General features: G+C 45.2%; 1 protein-coding gene across 1 annotated transcript in view; it reads right to left on the reverse strand.

Annotated features, from left to right (window-relative positions):
• PPEF1 (protein phosphatase with EF-hand domain 1) overlaps positions 1 to 15383 on the reverse strand; it is a 114214-nt gene extending 98831 nt beyond the window's left edge. The window contains exons 1-3 of the mRNA XM_078063946.1: positions 15283 to 15383; positions 5375 to 5461; positions 3119 to 3220 (exon numbers count right to left, since the gene is read on the reverse strand). The gene's annotated coding sequence lies outside the window, so the exon portion shown is untranslated. The remainder of the gene's footprint in view (positions 1 to 3118; positions 3221 to 5374; positions 5462 to 15282) is intronic.
• Positions 15384 to 19780: the final 4397 nt, after the last annotated feature.

Consider the following 19780-nt stretch of genomic DNA (forward strand, 5'->3'; position numbering starts at 1 on the left):
TTTAAAGAAGATTTTAAAATCATGATGGAGAAAAACTGAGAACTATTCTAGAATTCTTTGGTTATCAGGAAAAGATTTGCTATTGAAAATTTTACATTATGAAATAAGTATTAAGCAAGTTATCCTTAAACTGTTTTTCTCCTTCAGGTAACAGTTAAAACAAACAAACCAAAAAGAGCTCATTTTAATGCTCACCAGACAAAAGCTGGGTAAGGCCAGGTGCCACTTAATACTCCCACACACTGCCCAAACTACACTGCCATCATCCACTTAAAGGCAGAGAGGAAAACAAGTTTTTAAGCAGTGTATGTCTCTTTGAGGACATCTCTAGTTGGCTGTAAAGCTGATAACAATGATTTGGGGATTTTCCATTATTGAGAAAAATCGAAGCTCCTTCCATTTCCAGCCCTCTGTCAGCATTAGAAAAGCACTTAGTGTGCCAAAGAAGTCTCTGGAGAAATGATTCCCTAGGACCTGAAATGGGTCCTCCGGCTCCAGAGGTGGGGAGTTTCTGCAGCGTTCACGAAGACCCAAGGAGGCCATAATCAGTGACATGTACACTGAAAAGGCGGATCTTGGCAAAAAACGGTTTGAAATTTGCCCAGTGCCGCTGCCCCTACTAATATTTATGTATCGAGGATGGTTTTAAAGCACAAAGATGAAACACTGACTCATCATTGGCACTCACTTATAATCTGAAAAAGAAAAGGCTTCTAAGGCTTCTGCTGGAAGGTTTTACTGTACGTGGGGGCGGGGAGGGTAACTGAAGGGCCGAAGGGTTTGAGGTCCGGCTCTTTTCATCCCAATCACTTTCACTTCCCAAGATGAAGATACATGGAAAGAACAAATGGTGGCCCTTGGAGCCAACCTAACCTCAGCCATCAAGCACTCTCCAAGTGCTAGCCCAACCTCCCCAAGTTGTTGTTATTCATTCTTTATTTTATTCCAGAGTACATTCTTATTGAACTCCCACACCTCCACTCAGCTACCTGGACCTGGATTCTGCCTCTGGCATTCTAGATGCGAATCACGTGGTGCTGCCTCTTATGAGAAATTCCTACTCTAGCTCTGGCCCCGAGGAACCCAAATCCAGAACCCAAAGTCGTTCAACTGGCACCACACTCCCACCCCTCAAAGGGGGAATTAAGTAGGCCGGTCTAATTCTTCCCCCCTTGCACTGTGGAGACAGGAGCATGAAGGACAGATACCTCTTCAGGCTCACGCTGCTGCATTCTCTCTGGTATTCATCAAAACAGGGGTTCTATAGCCTGTTGTCTGTGGCCTAAGGACAACCAAGGGGCCTAGAGTGGGGTAGAGGAGGCCCTGGCCGATGGCGCTAAAGAGGCCCCTTCCATCACTACCTTTCCCGGAGAACACTGTAGCGTTTCCTTGTTCATATCTTTGCGTCTGGGGTCTTAAATGAATAAGGGGAAGTCTGTGAGACCGACCCGGTGACTCTTCCCGGGTCTCATCAGTTGAAAGGATAAGAACAGGGAGGAAACCACACTGACCACCAGAAGGTGTCTGAAGGTATCTGTTGTTGTATCAGACAGGATGGTCATCGAGAGGCAGCTTGGCCTGGTGCCAGGTTTTCCACAATATGTTTGTGGAAGAGTAGTTCTCCGTGCTTTATGATTCTAGGAATAGGGCAAAAAAAGGTCCCACAATGGAATAAGTTGAGGAGAGGAGGATTAAACAGATTTCTTGACTGCAAGATTCCTCAGAGCCTTTAACATGTTCATATACATCTCTAATAGGAATCTCTAAGAAAGAGCCAGAGTGTCCACTGTTTCCCAAACAGCCTAGCAGGGGACCCTTTTGAGGTAAAGCGTCTCAAGAGCATCTATTGTTCCTACCTGCTTAATGATGGCTCAGTAGAGCCTGGGGTTTAGAGGTCAAACAAACTGGGGGTATCTGGCTGGCTCAAGTCTGTAGAGCATGTGACTCTTGATCTCAGGGTGGTGCGTTCAAGCCGCACATTGGGTGTGGAGACTACTTAAATAAAAATTAATTAGTTAATTAACTAATTAACATTAATTCCACTGCACCTCAGTTTTCTCTTAATAGGAATAATAATGCCCACCTTACAGGCTTTGTACTGAGGACTACTGAGGAGCTCAGGGTGGAAAAAACAGCTTGAACAAAAAGCAATTCTTCTTAGCTGAATGAGTCCGGAGGGGCCATGCATGGGTGGGTGCCCACCCTGCACAAGTGCTGAAACGAGACTATGTTTGCTCAGATCTCTTCCTTCAGAATGCATGGTCTGGGACCTCCAGAGGCTAAAACCCTCGGGTGTCTACTCCTTCTGGCATAACTGTAGATTCATAAGAAATGAACTCTCTTCCTCTGAGAGCACTAAGATCTGAAAGAATGCTCTGCCAGTAATAATCATAATAGCTAAAATCACTACTATTTATTAAGGGACTACTGTTTACCCAGCCCAGTGGGTGCTTTATATTTCTCTTACTCCAGTTAATCTTCACAGCAATTCTTAAGGTGGTACCATCACTCCCGCATTACGGATGAAGAACTGAGACTCAGCAATTAAATATGGTACTCCGTGGCACAGGTGAAGACCCATTCTGTTCAATGGTGAAAGAGCAAAAATGTCCACTAAAGGGTTAGCTACACCTTGGTTTCAGAGCCAGTCTGAAGCACTAAATCACTAAAGAGAATTCTCGAACATTTCAAGGAATTCTGCTTCCCTTTCCTATAGAGAGATGGAAACCCAGTGATCCCCTGAGATCGTAAGAGGCAAGGGAGTTACAGGAAGATTTCTGAACATGCAGTTGTGTAGTGGGCCTTGGGTAATGCCCCCACAAAGGGTCTAGAAGGGTTTCTCAAAGTATCTCTTCCCTCATTTCTAGTCCTCACCCAAGTGACCACAGAGTTTTTCCAAATACCAAATTCCTTTGAAATAGACTGCGACCCTTCAAATTGCAAAGTCATCTGTACAGCTTTTCAAGATGAGGACAACTGATTAGGAATCAGACTCTTTGAGAAAAAATCACTCCGAGAAATTGCAAAGCAATAAAATAAACTCTAAGGCGTACACGTTTCCTGTCCCATCGCTACACAATAGATGTTTATAATGTAGACCTAAGAACAAACATATTACCTCTTTCTTCTGCTTGGCCAACGCAGAGGTTTTTCCTCAGCCCAGGTGTTTCAGGAGACACAAAAACAAGAAAAAAACCTTCTCTATGAGGGATGCAGAGGTCTGAAAGAAAAGAGGTACAATTCCAGCTCTCTCTGGAGCACCCCCTCCCCACATACACACACACACACACACACACGCACGCACGCACACAAGCACGCACGCACACACTCCACATCTCACACCTCTGCAGCTCTCTGCAGGGAGAGCTCTTGCTTAAATAAATCACAAATAAATCAAGAAATAAATACATATGCACAAAGAAATAACTCGAACAGGCCACGGCTGCTTTTTGCCTTTCAGCCTGGAAGGCGAGCCCACAGCCACAGATCCGGGCGAGGCCGGGTTGGCCTGGGAGCCGCCCTGCCTGCCCCGACCCTGCCCTGTTCCCGCCTCGGCCCGGAGAGCAAGGGACACACTCAAGTAATGGGCTGTGGTCACATGACTGCTTTCCAGGGGACCCGGCCCTGGACAGGCAGGGCCAGGCCGCTGTTGGCATAAGTAATATGCATCGGTACAAAACACACGAGGAATTTGACTAGGGCAGGGCAGAAGAGCGTTCAGTGGCTAACTCTTTAGGTCCACCGAGGCTGATTTTTAGGCAACACGGCAGCCACCGGGTATGACTAAGAGGCGTGGGCACGCTATACGTTCCTCCTTGGGACTTGAAAAGGCATGGGGCGCAGGGAGCAGCCCTGGCTGCCGGGCTGCCGTTCCATCCCTCTCGCTGTTCCATTAGCTGCGTGATGGAGAACCCATCTGTGAGAGAGAGACTCACCTCCCTTCCGCGGCCGGAAGGAAACTGAGAGTCGACCTGTAATTTTGCTGAGTTTGAGAAGGAAGAGGAGGGAGACACATTTGGGAAATGAGATGCTGGTGGTAGGACGGGGGCCGCCAGGCACGGTTCTGGCATCTTTCGAGGCCGTCCAGGGTGATCTTGCTCCCACCGGCTCAAACTGACTGCAGCTGCACTCACAGCAATTCTCTCCCCAGTGCTGCTTGGCTGGTTAACCAGCATCTTGTTTTCGAGCTTCCTGGCCTTCGGCATCGCAAGCTAGGATTTAAAGGACTGCGGCCAAAATCATCTCATAACCCCGCCCAAGCTGCTCTTTAGCCAACTCCTTTCTGCACTTGAGAGCCATAGGCGATCCAGTGAAATGGGTACCTCGCTTGCTATTTAATCTAATGGGGTCACTTTAAAAATAACTGGAAAGGCAGCTCTGGGCTTCTGTACTCCTATTAGCGTATTAAATACTATCAGAGGGCCTCATTATGAGGCAGTACGACCGTATAGGTTTCCATGGCAGGGGCTCCAAGACTAGGACCTGATGAGGCTGCCATACGCTTTGTAAATGATAGCGTCATTACCCAGGCTCTCAAACAAATAGTGGACCATGTCGCTCTACGGCTGTTTCCAGCCAAATGCCTATTCAGTCCACAAGGGTTAAATGATGGCTATGTCTAGATACGGTTGTTCAAATGTCACCTCCTCTGTGTGAAGCCTTTCCTAAATCGCCAAAGGGGAGTTCGGCACTCTGTCTTCTGGCTCTCAAAGCCATGTGCGCGTCCAATTATAAAGCTTCCCAAAGTGCACTGTAATTTGTCCTCTTACATAGGAAATCCTGAAAGGAAAGGATCCATTTCATTCTTCTTGGTGTTCCCGGCACCAAATGCATAAGAGGTACTCACCAAATGCTTGTTTCATCACAGAAAGAAAGGAAAGGAGGGAAAGAACTCGTGATTTACGTGGTTATTTTAATGGTCAGCCTCTGGACCATGAACTGCATTAGCTGTACCCTTTACGTGATCTATCTAAAACTCTGAATTCGCTTAAAATGAAGAACTTCACCATATTTTTCCATTGTATGAAGAATGCTGAAATGTGACTTTGAGCACCACAAAGAGTCTTATAGCCAGCCTCCAATTGCTGAATGAACCAGCACTGACAGATGTTATTAGATGGTAATAACGATAATAACATTTATTGAGCATGTGCTAGGTTCTAGGCACTTGTTAATTTTATACGTAATAATCTTATTTCATCCACACACCATCCTATGAGGCATATACTATTATTATCATTCCCATTTACACTTTAGGACCTAGAGCCCAAAGTCAAACAGCAAATGAGTGGCAGAGCTGGGATTTGAACCCAGGCACTTAGACTCTCGAACCCCTACTTATGATCCTTACACTATATACTGCCTCGGTCAGCACCTTATGTGTTTGCAAAATGAAGGTCCCAGCCTCTTCTCAGATGCTCTCTGACTTTCCTCCAGCTGAGCAGGGATGTGTTCTCCCAGCCTGAAAACAGAAAAAACAATTGGCAAAGTAACGTTCACAGTTTTAAACTCACTCGTTAACAGACTTGTGCCCCAAACAGTCGAGGTCAATGTCTCTCTCTCAGTGGGCACATCACCGTATGAAAACGGCCAACAGGAAAGGTTGGAAAAGGCCATGGCAATACCAAATCATCCTGAACTAAGATGGCTTGTGCTCTTCAATTCGACACAGTTCAACACACCACTCTGAGCACCCCTACGTGGCAGGCACTGCTGAAGGACAGGGACATAGCAGGTGAACCACATGGGCATGATTAGGTGGGGCAAACACATGGGTAAAGAAGAAACTGAAATAAAATCACAAATTAAAATCTTTCTCTCCTATTGGAATATAAACTCCAGGTACCTAAAACAGTGCCAGGCACATAATAGATATTTATTACATGAATAAATAAAAGCAATATGGTACGATAAGATCTCTAATAGGACAGGGATGGGGTGCAGAGAAAGAGCCCCATCCCAGTAAGGGGGATGAAGGAAGGCTTTCTAAACGTAGTGTCATTGGGGTGCCTGGCCAGCTCAGCTGGTAGAGCAGAGCGGGGTAACTCTTGATCTCAAGGTTGTGAGGGCAAGCCCCCTGTTGGGCATAAAGCTTAGTTAAAGAAAAAGGAAAGAAAAAGAAAAGAAGTGATGCCCCACCTGAGACCTGATGACTGAGCAGCCAGAAGTTAGAAGTTAACCGAGAAGAAAAGAGGTGGGGGAGAGAAGAGAGTGTTCTTGCCGATAATGTGTATTTCATAGTGCTTAACAAGGACGTGAGATGGGAGAGGTAAGACAAAAATCAGAATGCCCTGAGCTCCCAATTACAATACTGCAAGTAGGTGTACAAGTGGGTAGAGAAAAGTGCCCGTCTGCTATTTTATTGAAGAATGGCAGCCTCTCTACCCCTGCAGGCTGGACTTACTCTCTCTTGGCTGTCTTGGCTGTCTCTCCTTCCTTTCTCACTTCCCCATTTCCCTACCGGGTTTGCCTTCACCTTCCTTGCTCTCAAATGCTTGTCTCAGGGTCTGCCTCTGAGGGAACCCAGACCAGGACACTTGGTTAGTCTATGGTGGCAGCAAGCTACGGAAAGACAGAGAGGAACGGAGAGGCTGGTTACCTCACAAGGGACAGACTGGGCATTGCCGGCAGACCTCTCCTACCCCGCAAGCGTCCTGGAGTTGGCCCCAGTTCCATCTTCTACCAAGGAAAAGTAATTCTAATGGGCAGCTCCTATTATTGGTCATGACACACACTGGGGAATATGCTAGACTCTAGACAGAGCAGCTGGATTTGGGAAGAGACTGAGAAAAGAAACAATGTGTGCTGATCTGTTCGGTGGTGAGGACTTAAGGTGTCTCTCCACTCATGGCCCCGATACCTCAATGCCCAGCAGCACCCCTTTGGACAGTAGAAAGCAAAATATTAGAAATCATATTTTTATCTATTTTTAAATTCTTTTTGAATTTCCTATTTTCATGTATGTTTGGTAATGTACACAATACACGAGTTCAGTAGTATTGATTACAAATACATTAACGTACCCATATTAGGGGTCCATTCTCAAAGAGCTTGTACTGTGACAGGTTCACGATCAAAAACATTCAAAGAATCTTGATCTAAAGAGCCTTTTAAAGAGAGGAAAGGAATACCAAGTAATTTTATGTTTCAATAGAGAGAAAGGATCACGCATATCTCCAGGGATGAATTCTGGGTATTGAAAAGCCACATTAAGGAACAGAAAAGAGAGGCCAGATTTGGCAAGTCATTAGAAAGCCATTAAAAGAAATTAAAAGTGGGTTACAATTCACTATCGAGGGAAAGAAATTCATAAAGGCCAGTGCTGGCCAGATGTATCTGTTGGGGTCACCTGGTCAGCAGCCACAATGACAGGCTGAAATAGCTGTCATTATGTGTTGAAGTTTACAAGGTCAGCTTTGAGAAGGCTACAAAAGTTGAGCTCTCCATGGTTGTAATTTAATAAACAAAAGATTGGTGGGTATGAGAATTTAAATTTTTTTTTTTTTTTAAAGATTTTATTTATTTATTTGAGAGAGAGAGAATGAGAGACAGAGAGCATGAGAGGGAGGAGGGTCAGAGGGAGAAGCAGACTCCCTGCCGAGCAGGGAGCCCGATGCGGGACTCGATCCTGGGACTCCAGGATCATGACCTGAGCCGAAGGCAGTCGCTTAACCAACTGAGCCACCCAGGCACCCGAGAATTTAAATTTTGACCACTGCTTAATCTAACCCTAGCTTGGTCCCAGATGGCTTTAAGTTAAAACCAACCAACCCACAAACAAACAGACTCCTAAAATTAACCCTGAATGTTCAAAAATCAAATCAAAAAGCTTCATAGAGAGTCACGGTCTGGGTAGACTAAGGGCACACTCCCCACTCCACCCGTCTCTCCTGCAGAATGAAGCTGTAAAACACCTGGACAGGATCCACGGAGCAGCTATCTGAGGACTGTGGCAGGCAGACCCAAGATGGCCCCCAATAATCCCCGCCTCCTGGTATTCATGCTCTTGTGTAATCCCCTCTCCTTCAGTATAAGGCTGGACCTAGTTAGTGACTGATTTCTAATCAATAAAATACGGCAGAGGTGATGGCATATTGTTTCTGTGACTAGGTTATAAAAGACTGTGACTTTCTGTCTTGCTAGCAGACTCTCTCGATTGCCTTCACAGCTTGTGTGCTTTTGATGAAGTAAGCTGCTATGGTGGAGAGGCCCACATGACAGAGGACTGAAGGAAGTCTCTGACCAAAAGCCAGCAAGGAACGGAGGCCCTCGGTCAAACAGACCTCAAGGAAATGAATCCTGCCAACAACCACTTGAGATTGGAAGTGGATCCTTCTCCGGTTAAGCCTTCCGATGACTGTGGCCTAGCCAACACCTTGACTGCAGCAGCTCTTGGGGACCCAGGTAAGCCATGCCCGGACTCCTAACCCAAACCCACAGAAGCTGTGAGATCATAAATGTGCATTTTAAGCTTCTAAGGTTTTTGGTAATTTGTTACATAGCAATGAATAAGTAACACAAGGACTCTGAAAAGTAAGTAGCAGAAGGAAGATTGAGGAAGAAGATCAGAGTTTGAAGTATCACAAAACTGGTGGCGAGTTGGCCATTTTCTTCCCTCCAGTTCCCCTAGCCTGGATCTGAGGAAGCAAATATTCAAAATAAAGCCACAATGAGATAACACAGTACACCTATTAGGACAGTTAAAAACAATCTAATCATACCCAGCGCTGGTTAGGATGTAGCGTGACTAGAACTCTCATGCTTTGCTGGTGAGGATGCAAAATAGTACATTTACTCTGAAAAATAGTTCGGTAGTTTCTTGTAAAGTTGAACATACACTTTACCATATGACAGCGCGATCCTACCCCTGGGTATTTACTCTAGAGAAACGAAAGCCTATATTCACACAAAAGCTTATGCATAGGTTCATACGGTCAAACACTGCAAACAGCCCAGATGTCCTTCGGTGGGTGAATGGATGCATGTCTGTGGGACCTCTGTACAATGGACTACTACTTAACAAGAAAAAGGAACAAATTATTGATACACACAACCTGAATGAATCTCAAAGGCATTATGTTGAATAAAAGAACCTGTCTTAAAATGTCACATACATTTCTATGACATTCTTGGGAAGATAACACCACAGTGATGGAGAACTGCTCAGTGGTTGTCAGGGCTAAGGGCGGGGGTGGGGTGGGGTGGAGGATGTGACTACAAGAGGATAGCAAGAGCAAGTTTGGGGGGCAGTGTTCTGTATCCTAATTAGGGTGGTGGTTACACTAATCTAGCCATGTGTCCAGATTCACAAAACTGTACAAGTCGACTTTCCTGTACATGATTTTTAAAATAAAAAGCTTCAGAGCTGGCTCTGGTTTAGTGCCTTGGGGTCTGCAAGATATTAAAGTCCCCACGGGCTGACTGTGCCAAGGGCCGCCCTAAATCCCAGCCAGGAGGAGCGCCTTCTACTGTCAACTACGAGCGCTAAGAAAAACACTGGCCCTTCCCTCTGACTTCACCTTTGGCTCTCTATCCATGAGCAAAACTCAGAAAACAGAGATCCCAGTCAGAAAATGTACCCCAACCATTCTTTATTCAACAGGTACTTACTGAGCATGTTCTAGCTACAAGGCAGGGATACAATAATGAATACATTCTGATCCATCTCCCTTGCAGGTTCACGGTTGAATGAGGGACACGGGTCTGTCCACAAGTAATTTCCAGACAGGAGGTGTGGGTACAGAGATATGCCCACAGACTGTTGGAGTCTAGAAGGATAGTAGTTCTGCCAGGGCAAGTGAAGAAATACTTCATAGAACATGAAAGGTGGGAAAAGGCATTCCAGGGAGCATGGGAGCATGATATATTTGAGTAATGTTTCCTGAGACTGGGGGGTAGGGGGTGTATAGAGCAGAGGATGGGGAGGTAGGCTGGGACCAGCTGTGATCATTCTTGTAAACCATAACAAAGAGTTCAGACTTTAACTCATCAGTCAGGGATTACAATTTTAAACGCTCGCATGGGCTGGGGCAGGTGAGATAAATGAATAAAGCAGCCTAGGTAGAAGTGATGGGACATTCTAGAGAGTTTGTGTCTGAATGAGGCAGCTGCTACTTACTGGTAGCTCCCTCCTGGGCTGCCATCCAGAAATCCTGGCCCAGGGTTGCCCAGTGTAATTTTCCAAGAGAAGCTGAACATATTTTTATGTAAAATCTCCCTACTTTTAAATGTCAGTGTCTTTCTGCAAATTTAGGATGCCATCGATTATAAGGTACATCATTATTTTACGTACCAAGAAGAAGGAAAAAAGCCACCCATCAAACCATGACACTCCATCGATTTTAAGACACATCCCAATCTCAGAGGTGCTAAAATGTGAAAAACACGGTCATCTTAGAATCAATGCAATGCAGTCATTCTCATCTTCTCAAAACACGGTACAAGCTCCACGGATTCGGTGTGAGGCTGCCAGACGGCGAACTCAATCTCTAAGTGAAGGGAAGCCTGAGGGTGCTCTGATTAGATTCAAGCTTGAGGAGGATCACTCTGAGGGTCAGATGATGAGGAACTGGGGGAAAGCCAGCCATAGGAAGACTGACGAGGAAGCCCCGGCCACAATCCAGGAGATGAGAAGGGCTGGATTAAAGCGGGGGGTGGTGGGGGTAGAGAGGAGGGGCCCGATGGGAAAGCCTTTCCCGTCATAAATCCCACAGGTCCCGGACTGGGTATAGGAAGTGAGGGAGGTTTCTAGTTTGAAATAATAGATGGATTAATCACTTCTTCAGTATTTACTTTGTGTCCACCCTATGCCAGGCATGACACCAAGTGCTGGGTGTACCGTGGTGGGTAAGACAGACACTGTCCCTGCCCTCTTGTCATTTACAGTCTGGTGCGCAATGCCATTAACTGTGGGAGAGTATTAGCGGGTACAGGGGTAGGACACGAAGGGGAGGCGGAGAAAAATAACAAGTTTACATGTCCCGAAGGCAGCAGAAGCCTGAGTGTAGAGCCCAGGAAATAAGTCAGGTCTATAGATTCTCATTAAGAGGTCATCAGGTTATGGATAACAACTGAGGCGGGTGGAGAAGACGAAAGAGCCAGGGAGAGCTTGTAGAGAAAGAAGGCAAGAGGGGGCAAAAGCAGAAGCCTGGGGAATTGAGACATTTAAAGGAAAGGAGGAGGAGGAAGGAACAAAGGAGACTAAAAAAGCAACAATCTGGAAAGGAAGAGGCCCGGGAGAGAGGGGTATCTGTAAACCAAGGGAGACAGGTATTCTCATATAATCCAATTTACTTGCATCTATAATTACTGTGTAGAAGTAATTTACCTTGGCAATGTACAATTCAGATTTTTCAGAGTTACGGGTATTTTGCATGAATGCCAAATAGGCTTATCAGAACTGCTTATTTAGAGAGTTGTGATATTTTTAAATATTGCCACAATCTGTTCCTTTAGCTTGTATGTGCTTTGCGTTTTGCATGTATCTCGGTTTGACATCTAGCATGAGTCAATGGCAGAGTAATGGTAATTTCTTACTTCTTATTTTCCTTCTGCAGGAGCTATAATCTGCCATTCCAAGACAAAAATAAAACAAGAATATACATTTATGCAACTGCCTTTCATATCAAGGCACTGGGAATTGGGTAAAACTGATCTAGGCACACAGTGGAGTCCCCTTGCAAGATCATCATGAGGTTCTTGGCCTAGAGCTCTGTCACAGGTGAGCCTGTGATGTGGTAAGACACTCTGGTCCTCTGGAATTGCTCAGAAGGGTCCTTCATTTTATAGGAGAGGACACAAGGCCCAGAGAGGTTAGGTGGCCTCCCCAACATTACAGTCTTACGATTCAGTGGCCAATACTCCTTCTACACCAAGGTGACCCAATTCTACCCTATAAAGATCGCCCAAATATAAATTATAGTAAAATATATAAAAATACATATTAAAGTATGATAAACACCATACACAAAACATAGAGTCTACCAGAGTTGGCGAAACAAACAGAGGAAGAAGGCTAACTTTCAATCATATGGTTCCATGCCTACCCAGATTTCATTCAACTCATCTACTCCATTAAGCGTTCTTACCCTTCTAAGTTTTATCAGTTCTGCACTGGTTCAAGGAAATAGACTCCTAGATCTTCACTTTGTTGGTGGCTGAATCTTTCAGCCTGACCTGCAGGCTCAGGACACTATCCATTGTCACGCTCATAGGTCTTACTTAAAGAGAAATCCTCAGCCTCATCTGGAATTTTCCAGAGGTAAATTCTAGAATGATTCCTTAATAGGTTGCCTTGGCAACCCCACAATGTCAGAAGCAGATATGAGAGTACCTGCCAACAGAATGTGCACAACACAAGCTGGACGAGAGAACCACTTCCTGTTTATTGGAAAGGCAGATTCCAGGTTCTTCAAGCTTTCTTTCTGCCACTATTTGCCTCCCTGTCAACCATTTTTGCATCATGAACACAGAAAACAAAGAACAGTTGGTTTCTTGGAGGAACGTTGAAACTATTAGCTAAAACAAGGCCTGGGAAAGATCCATGGCTTTCTTTTCAAAAGCCTTGCTGCTATTGCCCGAGAGGACTAAGCACTCATTGTGAAGCCTTTAGAAAAGTGTTCAGAGAATTTTCTTTAAGAGCACTTATTCTTGTCTTGGTTTCATTCATATATTCATTCAACAAATAGGTCAAAGGCAGGCCACCCCAAAATGTGCCACTTTGGCACAGAGATTATTTCCAGCTAAAATCAATCAAGGCCCCAAAAGACACATGAAGAAACTTGAACCTTCCCCCTAACTGTGTAAAAGAATTTATACAGAGGACCTGCTCCAGGAAGAGAGCTGTCGCCATAGCTAACTATATCATGATATGAACTAGGTATGGTAGACGGGAAGGAACCTAACGAGACCTGTTTGATCAAATTCCTCTCTATGTCCCATTGTTTCTGAGTGGCCCAGCAAACATTTGTTTACCCAACATCTACTCTTTTCCATCTTCCTGTGAATTGCTTCCCTTCCCTTTGAAGTCCCAGACTCCTACCCTCTTCTCCTTGGTTCAGGATGACATAGAGACCTCATCATGCCTATCTTTGGGATCTCATGTCTGTGTGGATTTCCTGCATGTACATAATTAAGTTTTATTTTCTCCTGTAAATCTGCTTCATGTCAGTTCAATTCTTAGACCAGCAGGAAGAACTTTGAAGGGTATAAAAAGATTTTTCTTCCCCAACATCTCCCTTTTAGGTCTGCTTCTCACTACCAAACACAATTCCTGCTGGTTTGTCATATTCCTGCTGGTGTGGCTATGTGAAAAAGACACTATGAAAACAAGCTGGTGAGAGATCCAAGATTTCTATGCATTGTTTTTCCTGAGAAGGTTGTGAAATATAGGGCCTAGAGCAAACTACTGTCATTTTTTAAAAATTAAAAATGAACTTTTCTGTGCACAGAATAGGAGGATTAGGAAAGGGAACCAGGAGTAAGTTCTTGTTATTTCATAAAAATATCAGACCTGCCACGTAACAGCTGTGTGTGAATTTGAGAAAATTTTATATTACCTCTCTGTGCCTGTTTCTTTTTTTTTTTTTTTTTTTTTTTAAAGATTTTATTTATTTATTTGACAGAGAGAGACACAGCGAGAGAGGGAACACAAGCAGGGGGAGTGGGAGAGGGAGAAGCAGGCATTCCGCTGAGCGGGGAGCCCGATGCGGGGCTCAATCCCAGGACCCTGGGATCATGACCTGAGCCGAAGGCAGACGCTTAACGACTGAGCCACCCAGGCGCCCCACTGTGCCTGTTTCTTAGAAAACCAGCATATAAAAAAAGAAAAGAGAGAAAAGAAAGGAAAGGAAAAGAAAAAGAAAAAGAAAAACTTGGATAGTAATAGTACCACCACACTGGGTTAAAGTAAGGAATAAATGACTTAATATATATCACGGCAGCCTAGTTAGTTGCCTAACCAATATCCATTCTCCCTTTCTTCCTTACAAGTAAAATCTCAATTTTGTTCTAGGTGGCAATGGGCTTAGCCAACAAAATTTGATTTGCTAGATTCCCTTGCAGTTAGGGGTGGTCATGTGACACAGTTCTGGATAACAAAATATAAGCCGAAATCTACTGGCTGAGGTTCCCAGAAAAGCTATTTTCCTGATTTAAAAAAAAAAAAAAAAAAAAAGACAAGACTCAGCTGACATGAGCCCTTTCCTCTTTGCCCTTCCCCCATTCTGTCTGGAACCAGGACACAATGTCTGGAGGAGGAGCAGCCTTCTTGTGAGCATTAGGAAGAGAGCCTCATGCTGAGAACGATAATGCAGAAAGGTTGAAAGATGAGCCTGAGACATGGATAATAATGTGAAGTTGCTTCTCTCGTGACTTCATATCACATGGCATAAAAACCAACCCCTCTGTGTTAAGTCCTTGCTATTTCACTTACCTTATTACATGCAGCCAACCACATTCTCTAACCAGTATACCTATAAAGCAGTTTTAGTAGTGCCTAGCTCATCATTAGTATTGAATAAATGTTAGCTGTTGTTACTATTATAATTTGCACAGCATTCTGTTCCCTAACCAGATGGTTAGCAAGTATTCCCCTCACTTCCTTGCAATAGTACCCCAATTTTCCTTTTTGAAATCAACTCTCTCCTTATTCTCAGCCCTGTGGTTTCCATGGGATTGACATCACCCCTACTTTAAGTATAGGCCCTGGGGGCACCTGGGTGGCTCAGTCAGTTAAGCATCTGCCTTGGCTCAGGTCATGATCTCAGGGTCCTGGGATCGAGCCCCACATCAGGCTCCATGCTTAGCGGGGAGCCTGCTTCTCCCTCTTCCTCTCCCTCTGCCCCTCCCCCAGCTCATGCACGTTCTGGCTCCCTCTCTCTCTCTATCCCTCTGTTGCTCTTAAATAAATAAATAAAATCTTAAAAAAAAAAAAGTATAGGCCCTGATAGGCTTAAGCAAATCAGCATGAGTCCACGTCCCAAACAACAGTGATTGTCAAGGGATGGGCCCATAACTCAGGCCTCAGGCAGTGAACACATCACCTTTACTTGGCAAAAGGGAGTGTTCAGGTGGGCATGGAGCTAAAGACTGGCAATATAAGTGAATCTCGGGGTTCCTGGAGAGAGCGCTGGGATCTAGACTCACTGTCCTGCCCCAGGTGTGGTGCTCTGGGGAAGGCCAGCACCACGAGGAGAGCCGGTGTGAGGGGTACAAGGGTGACCAGGAGAGGGCAGGGAAATAGAGCTGGGGCCCTCCATCGGAAATCTCGGCATGACATTTTACCTTACGAATTTTCAAGTCACATTCATTTGAGACTGGTTTTGCTAACTTGGTTCGGATTCAGTCGTCTGTCACTTGCGATCACAAGATTCCTTCTGACACTGTCAGACGGGGAAAAAAGAAAAAAAAAAGAAGAATTTAACATAAGGATTATAGACTTAAAAGATACTTTCCGTACTCTTGCCTAGTGCATCTATGTAATCAAACCTAGGGTCAAGCACAATGTAAATTCATACCCAAATTGCCTTTCCAACAGAAAGGAACAGCAATAAAATCTGCAATTTGCAATCGTGTAAATTCATTCATATTTCTTTTCCAAAAGAGAAAACCCAGGCAACTGAAAGTGTTTTATTTTTGTTTTTTTGTAAACATGTCCAGGACAACTCCTTTAAGAACAGATGTGTATTTGGGTTTTAGAATGAACGTTGGACCCAGAGGCTGACACTGTAAACCTGTGACTAATACTGAAACAGTATTCACAGACAGTTGTCATGGCAGCCTGCTCATTCTGCACAAAATAGAACCCCCTGAATTTTAACAGGATTTATCAGAGGAAAGCTGCTAGCCGGCAGACAGCCTCTAACTGAGTTAAACAACCTGCTAATTGGTTTTATTATTACATTAGCCCTCAGACTATACCCTAATTATATTCCCCCCAAATCACAAATACTTAAAATCACTAATAAAAACCCATAATATAATTTTTGTTTAACACCTGCATCACTCTTGAAATCTTCCCATCAGACTATGAGGAACAACTTAGAGGCAAGTCCCATTGTGTGCACTGTTGAATCTCCTTGTAAATCTAAAGAAGATAGTAAGTGCTGGGCAAGTCGAGGGAGTAGCCAATTTCATTTCTGTCAACAATTAGCATTGGCTAGATGCAGCTATCAGATATTTCCTTTTAAGTGGGATTCTGTAGGAGAGGGGAGTGGCCAAATTGTTCTGTGCTCAGTTACGAAGTCCCAAGGGAGTGACTTTAGAAACTAGTGGCATCTCAAGACATACAAACAAGGGAGGTGAAGACAAAGGATTTTGATCTGATCTGTTCCTCTCCCGGGTGGCTATCTCTACCAAATTTAAGCTCATTGGTTGTGACTGGTTGTGACTGCGAGTGATTTTGGAGATTAGAGATAGCTGGTGTTGAGAGGAATACCACACGAGGCCATCTTTACTGTTAGACAGACTTTTCACATATCACCCTGCCCCCTCTCCCCTCTGCCTTCTCTTCTTTTGAGTCTCTACTTTGAGAGGAGACAGGGTCTATTAAAATTCAATAACATCCTGAGTTAGGAAAACAACATCAAACCATTATCATCCATTAACAGCTTGGAACAAATCAGTCCTTCAGGTAAATTACTGTTCTTCAAACTCCTTGAGATGGGGCCATTTCATACACTTAAAAAAAAACAAAACAAAACAAACCCAACCTCCCACACTACCCAATACTGTGCTCCTAGACATATTGCAGGCCAAGGGACTGCGACACAGAGCAGCCCCTCAGTAACTGGTGGGCAGATCAGAGACGCTGTCAAAATGATACAGGAGACATCGAAGGGTGAGAAATGTGGAAATGTTGAATCGGTAGGTATATATTTTCCCTTCACGTAACTGAAACTCCTACTAAACAACGGCATTACAAATTAGGGGTTTTATTTTTCACATGAAACAAAGAATCTGGAAGTACGAAATCTGGGGCTGGGACCCAGGCACCTTCTTTCTTTCAGCCGAGTCACGTAGCTTTCTTATTCAAAATTGTCAACTCACGGTCACAAAGTAGCTGCTCTACCTCCAACATCCACATTTGCATTCCAGGCAGAAAGCAAACAACTAAGGGCAAACTGACGCATACCACCTGAGTCTACCTTCATTTAAAGAAATGGTTTTGGAAGCCCCCCTGCTTCCAAACATCTCATGGCCAGAACTGGGCTGTGCAGTCTCTTTTAGCTGCAAGGGAGCCTGGGAAATCAAGTTGTTTTCGCTGGATACATTGCCAAATGAAACAAAATCAGGCAGTGCAGTGTAGAGGTTGAATACAGCCTACGGAGCCAGCTGGCCTGGTGTAAAGCCCTGCTCCTTATTTACTAGCTGTATGACTTACACAAGTCACTTAATTATTCTAGGCCTCCGTTTTCTCATCTATAAGCCAGGCACGACAACCTTTTCTCACAGGGTTCCGTGTGGATTAAATGAGTTAATCTGAGCAAAGAGTTTAGAATGGTCTCTAATACATAGCAAGTACTATACAAGGGTTTATTCTTATCTTTATTACTGAGGAAAAGAAGAAGAATGAATTGGGGGTAAGCAACCAACGGTAGCCCTGATGTGTTGTCTCGACCCCCACGTGTCCTGGCTACTGGGCTCCGGGTGAGCAAGTACCCTGCTGTGTTTGAGAACCGCTGGCTGGCTCCCAAGACACAATGACACCGAAACCCTGCCCTGCTGGAAGGGGCTCTTTCCCCATTTACTGGGAACTGAAGGCAACCAAAACTTCCGAGCATCTGAGACAGGACCCCACTGCCAGGCACTGCGCTGACGCCCATCCACTTTCGACGAATCATCAGGACTCCTTCTGTCGCGAGCGTCAGCGAACCCACTCCAGCTGGCCTAAGCAAAACCAGGAATGCCTTCTTCCAATAACTGAGGAGTCAACAGGCGTACGTAAGGCATGGCTGGGTGGAGGCCTTACAGGACGGCATCCAATCGTTCTCCTTCTCAGCTCTAACCCCTCGCTCCATTCTTAGGCTTCAAGCAGGCAGCAGATGTCTTCATGCTTTGTGGTCACTCACTCCCTTCTCCATTCCCCGCATTTGACTCCCACCTCCTCAAAGGAGAAACAAGACGTTCGCTTTTCCAGCCTCTCTCCAGACAAGAGCACAGGGGGGTAACTTAGGCTCTGCCAGAGACTTCACTTAAGAGGGCAGCACGAGGAGCCAAGGGGTTATGAAATCCATCTTGTGACAACATTAGTGACAGAGGGGTTCAGTTTTCAGAGGCGCGGCGCCCCATCACTGGCTTGAGTTGCTGCCTCTGTACTCAGTGGGCGTCTTGGCTGGTGCAGCCCCGCGGTGAGATTAAGACATTATTCCTGGCTTTGGAGTCTCCAAGGCCTTTTTGGAGATACTGTATGCCACCAACTATCCTTTAATAAACTCATTTTCTTATGAAACTAGCAGAAGTGTTGAATCCAGTTAGGTGATGTGAGGCTTTGGTAACAAACGATCCCAAATCTTCATGGCTTACAATGATCAAGGTTTACTTTTCACTCTGATTCCATGGCCAGTGTAGGTTGGCTGCAGTTCCATCACCTGGGGTCTTTTCTCTAAGACTCAGGACAACCTCTCTCTGAGCGTTGTTTTTCCCATAGCAAAGGGCAACACTGAAGTAGCGAATCCCAAGTTGGCTCTTCACACTTCTGCTTAGAAGTGATACACATCACTTCTGCCCACATTCATTCGACCGAACAAGTCACTCAGTCAAGCCTACGGCGGGGGAAATGGTGTTAAAATCCCACAGGGGGAAGAGCAGTGAGTACTGTGAACAAGAGGGTTCTGCTGTATGCGACTACGAGTCCGGTCTGATACATTGCAATAGTCAGGTGAGGGCAGCAGAACCTCCAGCCTCTGGATGATCTCACGTTCAAGTCAAGGATCGAGGAACAAGGAAATGTCTCTTCTCGGAGTTCAGGGAAAAGCCCCAGGTTTAGCTCTGATTGGGAGTAACTGAGCCGGCTCTGAACAGATTCCCAACCCTGAACAGATTCATTCAAGACATATTTACTGGACCCTTACTATGTATCAGGTACTACTTAGGCCCTGTGGAGCAAAGCAGTGAACAGAACCAAATCCACACCTTCATGGAACTTGCATTCTAGTTCAGGATGGCGGGGGACAAGCAACAAAACGAGTAAGTAAATATCCAGCAAATGAGATGGCAGTAAGTCTTGCAAAGCAAAATAAGGCGGGAAAGGGGGGTACCGCATTTCCAGTGTGAAGAAGGGGGGGGAAGAGTAACTGTAAATAGGGCAGTCAGGAGAGGCCTTGCTGACACGATATTTGGGCAAAGACCTGAGCAAGGTGAGAGAGCGAGCAATGGGATGGCCTAGGGAATGAGCATTCAAGGCTGAGAGAACAGCAGGTCCAAAGGCCCCGAGGCAGAAGAGGCCCAGTGTGTTTGAAGAACAGCAAGCAGGCAAGTGTGGCCGGAGTACACAGTAAAAGAAAAGGCAAAGTGATAGGATGTATAATCCAAGAGGTAATGGACGGGGGAGAAGGCGCATCCCACAGGGCCTGGCAGGCCACTGTATGCCCTTGGCTTTCACTCTAGCTACGGCGAGCAGCTACTGGAGGGTTCTGAGCAGAGGAGTGAGACGATCCAACTTACCTTTTAACAAGGTCACTCCGGCTACTGTGCAGAGAATATTCCATAGGGAGAAAAGGGCAGAAGCTGGGAGGCCAGGACATGAGGTGTTTGGCAATGACCCAGGCCAAATGGGATGATG

This window comes from Halichoerus grypus, chromosome X (genome assembly GCF_964656455.1).
Source record: "Halichoerus grypus chromosome X, mHalGry1.hap1.1, whole genome shotgun sequence".
Taxonomy (NCBI): domain Eukaryota; kingdom Metazoa; phylum Chordata; class Mammalia; order Carnivora; family Phocidae; genus Halichoerus; species Halichoerus grypus.